Consider the following 7,816-nt stretch of genomic DNA (forward strand, 5'->3'; position numbering starts at 1 on the left):
GAACACCTTGGTAAAATGTCAATGGGAAAGAAAGTTAAAAGAGGTCAATATAAGGTGTAGGGACTGTCTGTGTGTGATTTTTGTGTTCATTATCTCCATTTGCATGTATCACATTTGCGTGTATCTTTCCATCTGATTCTGAAGGACTAAAATTAATAGCAGTTCATCTGTATCAAATCAGATGCAATAAAGTAGCAAAGAGCATCAGGCCTTATTGATGGAACATTTCAATTGCACCACATTTTTATTTCACAGTTGCAATTGCTTTATCTGGAACTCGGAGAAGATCTCAACAGTTCTACTATGTAAGGATTTCATATCCTCATACAATAGGGTCTGAATAAGATCAGACCAGGATTTCTAAGCCTTGTAAAAACCGTAATCAAACCTGCACAATTCTAAGAAAGGGTCCAAGATTTATAGTTGCTGTACAAAGTAGCTTTTCTTGTTTCGTATTATTTAAACACTTCTTCCAAAGTTAGATTGTTTCAGGGAAGACCAATCAGTGGTTTTGTATGTTTTTTTATGAACATAGTTTCATTGAACCGTGGTTTAATGGCTTTCAAGGACATCAATAACCAAAGTAAATACTGTCAATGTTACCTTCTATAGATCCTACGGGAAGAGAGATCTGCTAAGATAATTATTTGTAAATATGAAATTGGTTATATATCAATGGGTGCTTTTACAGTTTGCATAGATACATTAACTTTTCACTCATTAAAACATTTTTTTCACTATTAATTCTTTTTCTGATAAAACTACCAAGATGTCGCTTGGGAGCCAAGGCCTCCTTTGGGTTCCAAGGCAACACAATGAGACAGGGGCCAATCTAGCTCGTGGAATTTTAGAAAAATTTATTAACTCCATGATACTTTCTGGTATCATGGAAGCAGACAATACCATATCGCAAGCCTTGGCTCAAAAGAGGAAAACATTCATCCATTCTGATTTACATTATATCACCGTACACACTGTAATGTCTTTTACCATCTTCTAGTTTTACAGTCTGTCAGTCATCCTAACAACCTACGTCCTATAATAAGTTATCAGGAGCATCATAGAGAGAATAGACCTGTGAATGTATCATGTGCTCCAATTTGAGGAAATTTGTCCTGAGCAGTCTCATGTCTCCATCATACCTTCTTTTTCTAGCTTTTGTAATTAATCTAGTAACACATTTCCCCATTTATCTGGAAAAGCCACCAAATGGGTTCAAGTTTTCTGTGTATCATTACAGTAAGGATATTGCTTAGATCCATGAGTTCTTCCCAAGAACCACCTCAGTGAAGGAAACAAGAAACACTGCTATGTGAATTCTAGAATATATCAAAGAAGGAAAGGGAGCTCAGTTGTAATTGTTGAACTATACTTCACTCACAGAGTCTTTAGATGAAAGGGAATGGAGGATGCTACTGAGTCATAAATTAACCATCACAAAGGTGCTACTCAGAGGGAAAACAAGGGAATGTACTCTACCGCTCCACAAACCACTGCCTTTTAAGATAAATTTCCAGTGAAATTACCCTAAACCCATTTCAGTGTCCCCCTTCAACACCGCCCACAACGTTTCTTAAGCCCCTCCTTTTCCAAGAGTGCAAAGATAATTTGAAAGAGATCTAAGCTGAAATTTATCATAAATTGTGAAATGGCAAACTTGAGAAAAAGGACTTTTAACATCGTTTCAACAAACAGGAAGCAACACCATTGAAGATGCAAGTGTTGTCTCATAGGGAACTTCTGTAAGAGAGAAAGTTAATCATCTGTGGGGCTCCATCAAAGTCCCAGAATATTTTGTCATGATAAAAAACCAAAAAAAGCCCCACTGAAAAAGAGAAGTGAAACTTTTCAAATTTCCAACTAACTTTATACAGGAGTTGGCACATGCAAGACAACTGAACGGTCTACTCTGAGTTTGGGGAGCCAGCCCTGCAGGCTGCCTGCCGTCCTTGGCTCTGGAGATAATGGTGGCCGGGCAGATGTTCATTCCTGTTTGGGAGTTCGGCAGCTTGCTGTCTAAATGAGCCAACAACAGTAGGCATTTAACCCTGATATGCTGCTTAATTGCATATTTTAACACACTGAACTGCGAAGTCAATTTAATTATGTAAAATTAAAGTTTCATCCAGATAAAAAGAATTTTAAATGAAAGCTTCATTGCAATTTCTTTCATTAATTGTGAGAGGATAAATAATTATGTTTTTCAAAGGTCCTGTGCCACAAAATCTCTCTTTCCTTATCAGACACTGTTCATAAAGAGGTCTGTTTCTTCATTTGTTTGGAATTGCTTATCAGATAATTGGGCCCTCTCATGAGCAGTTTTAAAGTCACTTTGTCCTCCAGCCCTTAAATTTCCAATGAGAAAACATGATCATCCATCAAGAGGTGACTCCAGCCACCATTTATTAAGTAGTTTAAGCTCTTTTTAATGCTCTAATGGGGGGAGTTAGAATAAACCCACTTTACTGAAAGAACTAATTGAGAAACGCTCCGGGAATTTGATTTAAGGTACCGTGCGGTGGCCCGGCCACACGGCGAGCGGCAGCGTAGGGTAGCAGAAAGAGCATGCACTGCCCAGAGTTAGTGCGCTATGAGCCCAGGAGCCTCGCTCCCATATCTTAATAGTTCCAGGATCAAGCTTCCTCATCTATAAATTACAGCCCTGGCTAAATAGCATCTGAGGTTTCTTCCAGCTCTAATATACTCCAATTTGGGGGACCCCTTCAGAGGTGTCCTTGCAAGATGCCCTGAGGGCAGTAAGAGCTCCTGTTAGTCATAGCAGTGAACACATTTAAGGCTCTTTTAGGGCCTTGTTAGCAATGCAGGGGGGACTAGGCGAAGGGAAAGTAAAGGTCAAGGGGCAGGAACTCTGGGTCGCTGAGGATGTTTCTCCCTCTGCCATATATCCACCCACTGAACCGCACTGTCGCAGCCCCACTCCTTCACCACCAAGAGCAGAATGAGTCGGATTTAGAAACTCTGGCCCAGGCAGAGGAGCCTCCTTGCCTGGCTGGATTCCCAGACCATGTGGTGTCCGTGTGGACACCTTGACAGTGGACAGAGCCCCAGATCAGAGAAAAAACTTTGTTTCTGGTCTCAACTCTGGCATGTATTAGTCACGCGACTTTGGGCAAGTCCCTTAACATCTCAGAGCGTCAGCTTCACCTTCTTTAAAATGGAAATAACCATAACACCCACTCCTGCCTCCTCCAGAGGGTTGGGACAGTCCAAAAAAAGCGTGTGCATGGAAGCAATTTATAATCGATAATACACACTTAATATCTATGTAGGCTTCACTATTACTAAACATTTCTCCCATATAACATTTTATCTGATCTTTGCAATAATCCTGTGAGATAGTTACCATCATCCTAGTTTTACACATCAGACACCGAGGCTCATAAAAGTTAAATATTTTGTCTAAGTTTTCACAGCTGGGAATGAATGGATCCAGGACTCAAACCCAAATCATTTTACAAGAAATTGCAAGTTCTTTCTATGACACAACATGATGTAATCAGTTCTTAACAGAGGCTGATTCTGTTGCTTTCAACTTGACAGGTCAGTCCTGTTCAAGGTTTAAATAAGTTTAGCCTTATTTCCATTTGGTAGCTTTTAGGTAATGTTATTTAATCAAAAATTTAATACATTTGAGAATGGGGAATAGCCTTTATTTAAAACCGATCCTCTTACTTGACTATGTAACTTTAGAAAAACCTGGTGAGGTAAGATCACAAAGCCCAGGAAAAAATTATCTGCAAGTGCTTTGAATTAGAAATTTAGTAAGGCCATAGTGAATTGTCAGTTTCCCAAAGGGCTTTGTGTTGAACAAAGTCCTCATGGTCATCAAAGCGTCTCAGAATGTACCCCTAAAAAACTGCATATATCCTGGCGCTTTTTCAGAAGGGCTGAAATTAATCTGAGAGTTGGAGCAGACCCCGGATCCTCAGAGTAGTTTTATGTACTTGCAGCTTCTAATTCCTCTCCTCCCACTCTTTCCTAGACTCACTCCAGTCAGGTTTTCACCCCCAGCATTTGACAGATACCGTCTTACGAAGTCACCCCCAAACTCCTAACTGCTAAGTTTCAATTCTTATATTGACCTGTCAGCAGCCTTCTCAAGTTGACCACTGGCCCCATCTTGAAACTCTTTAGCTGACTCCCAGTAGCTGACTTTGCCTAGATTTCCTTTTGCCTCTGTGGGGCTCTTTCTTCTCAGTCTCCTTTGCTGATTCCTCCCTCTCTCTCCTCTCTTTCTATCTACACTCGCTTCCTAGGTTATCTCAACTGGCACCATGGCTTTAAATAACATCTAAACCCTAATGACTGCCAAGTTTAATCTGCCTCCTCCTCTCCAGTGAACTCTGGTCTCATATAGCCAAGTGTCTCCTTTTTGAGTATCACATTAGCATCTCAAACTTAACATTTCCAAAACTGAGCTCCCAGCGTTTTCCACACAGCCTTCTTCCCCACCTCCCCTCCCCCTAATCTTCCCCAACTCCGTTAATGACAACTTTATCCTTCCAACTGATCAGATCACAACTTGCACTGATCAGATCATTCTGCACTCTTCTCTTTCTCTCACAACTCACATCTAACCCATCCAAAAATCTTGTCAGCTCTACCTTCAATATATATCAAGAATTCTCTCAGTTCTCACCCCCCAACACTGCTGCCATCCTGGTCCAGGCCATCACTGCAAGTCACTCCTACATGGTTTCGCTGGTTCCACCTTTTCACCCTTTCAGTCTAATCTCAGCGGAGCAGCCAGCATGATCCTGTTGAAGGGTAGATTAGATCATGCCATTCCTTAACTCAAGACTCTTCAATGACTGGATGATCTCACTCAGAGTGAAAGCAAAAGTCCTTTACCCTGGTCTACAAAACCATGCGGAGCTGCCTCCATCTTTGCCACTCTGACCTCCTCGCAGTGTTTCCCCCTTGTTTCCTCTGCTCGAGACACAGTGACTTCCTTGTTTCTCAAACACTCCAGAGACAGTCCCATCTTGGGGCATTTGCATCTGCTGTTCCCTCTGCCTGAAATGGTCTTCCTCAAAATCTCAGAGCTCGCTCCCTCACCTCTTAGATTTTACCCAAATGTCTCCTTCTCAAAGAGGTGTTCCCCAGCCAACCTCTCTAAAATTTCACATCACATATATTTCATCTAACCCACTATATATTTTACCTCTTTTTCTTGTTAATTTTCTGTCTCCTTCCAGGAAAGCTCCACAAGGGCAGGGATTTTTGTCCCTTTTGTTCACTGCTGTATCCCCAGTGCCTGGAATAATGCCTGGCATATGTAGACACTCAGTTGTTATGTGTTGAATGAGTGAATTATTGAATGAACGCATGAGTCTATTCTAATTTCTATCTCATGGGTAGGTCATTCCATTGTTGCACGGATCTTAACCTTAGAAAGTTGCTGTTTCCGTTAAGTTGAAACGTACCTCCTTGTAATGTCCACCCACTGCTTCTCCCTGTTCTACTTTAAACTATTGACTTATTTAGAAACACTTATCATGTCTGTAATGGTTAAAGTTACATATTCACCAGGTGGTATAGTTTCCCATGTCTTGCTGGGCATCTAGAGACATGTATGTTCTCAGTGCTGTCTGCTACCCAGGCAGAGTGCCACTCCCGGTGGGGAGGAGGAGGAGAGAGAGGACATCCAAAAGTGTGGTGGGAGGAAGAGAACTTTACAGGAGTCACTCGGGGATGTGTGGCTAGAAATTGTCTCCTTCAGTTTACCCTCCGTGCCTAGAGGTAACTTGGAGACCACCTGAACTCTAGTCCATTCAACAAATACACGTTGAGGTCGTGAACGTACCATGGTGTGCTCGAAGAGGGAGCTCTCTCTTTGACTGGTACCCAAGCTCAAATAATACCTTCAAAGTCCGTGTCTTCCTCTCAGCCTTCCCCAATTAGTGGATATCAGTCAGAAGTAGTCTTGCAATCTGAGGGCAGAGGGAGTGCTGACTTCGAATAGCTGTCACACGCTCCATCACTATCCACTTTACTCCAATAGCCAAAATAATTTTGACATTTCAATGATCTTTTCAGTGTTTCAGATAAGGACTCATCTTTTCAGTCCCTGAGAAAGGATGTCTGGATAAATATCAAACCAGCTAGAAGAAAGGAAGGAGGAGAGAATAAAAAATTAAAAAGAAACCTTATACAACAAAGGCGTGATGATCACGATTTAGCCCTATCAGGAAATTTTCCATCAAAGTTCCAGCATAATTTTAAATGATGTCTTCTAGTTAGGTTAAAATTTACCAGCTTCATCCCCTGCCTCTTACCTCTTCTCCCTTTAAATAGTATCATCATGAGAGCTGAAAATAGGGAGCGTAATGACCTTCATGAGACACTGCCCGGGTTTATGGATTACATTTCTTATTTCCAGGTTACTGATCTGCTGCCAAATCTTTTTCCTTTTATAAGACCAAGTTTAATTTCAGATCTGTGTACTCTTGACAGCTTTGATAGACACCTCAATGTTTGAAGTTAATTAGTTATCTTTTTCTAAATTTGCTGTTTTTATTTTAACCTGTAACACAGACTTGCTCATTCAAGTAAACCATTTTTATTTCAGGGCAAATCTATTATTTCTAGTCTTTTCAGCTACGCATTGAAACTTCTAGACCACAAACAGACCTCTGACAATTTTTCTCCCCCGTAAACATACTAGTTTACTTTCTTCCTGTTTATCCACTTAGTTTCCCAACAATGAACTTCTCTAGCTTCTCTCTTACTCATCCCAGCATCTCTGGTTCTTTGCCATGTGCTCTATCAAAAGAACAGACAGTAAGTGAAATGTTAGTGTTCTTGACTTTAATGCTAGTTAAATCTCCTTGGGCCTCAGCTTTCCCACTCAAATTTGTTTTTTAATGCACATGAAACTTTGGTGGCAGAGTCAATGTTTACGTTCTTGCTACGTGTTCAGTGATTCCATTGTGAGGTCAAAGAACACAATGAAAATGTAACCTGTCACTTTACTTGCCCTTAGAAAGGAGAAACAAAGTTGTTTTTGACAGCTGGTAGGGCAGGTAAGAACGCAGTACCGCGGGGTTGGCCCTGTAGCACAGCAGTTAAGGGCACACTTTTGGCTTCTTGGTGGCCCGAGGTTCGCCGGTTCAGATCCCCGGTGCGGACATGGCACCGCTTGGCAAAAGCCATGCTGTGGTAGGCATCCCACATATAAAGTAGAGGAAGGTAGGCATGGACGTTAGCTCAGGGCCAGTCTTCCTCAGCAAAAAGAGGAGGATTGGCAGTAGTTAGCTCAGGGCTAATCTTCCTCAAAAAAAAAAAAAAGAACACAGTGCCAAGCAAATACTGTTAAGATAAATAAATGTTAGATTACTTGCAGAAATATGTGTTGTCTCTGTTAGTGCTTCACAAAATATGACTCTCCAAAAACCTGCAAATTTCATTTTTCACTCTAAGTTTCTTGAGAATAGGAACTACATCTTGTTTATCTGTTACCTCCAGCAGTATAGTTCCTGGGACATGGTAATGCTTAAGAAATTTGAGCACTTATTATTATTGTTTTTATTGAATCAGTTTCATGAAAAAAATTGTGTAAATATTAAATTAATGTCCCCACTTACCATGTCTTCTGTACATCAAACAGTTTGTCCCTTACTTCACTGATTGCAGAGGAAATAAATTTGCTTGCACATTACACATAGATACATATTTTAAAAGAGTCAAGGAGTGGTATGTTAGAACGCTACAATGGAACTCTGCCACTTGAGGCCAATCCCTACACTTCCTTAGGCCTTATTTCAACAGCCACAAAAATGTGCTGGGCAGTAAG

The sequence above is a fragment of the Equus quagga genome, chromosome 8, assembly GCF_021613505.1.
Source record: "Equus quagga isolate Etosha38 chromosome 8, UCLA_HA_Equagga_1.0, whole genome shotgun sequence".
Lineage (NCBI taxonomy): Eukaryota > Metazoa > Chordata > Mammalia > Perissodactyla > Equidae > Equus > Equus quagga.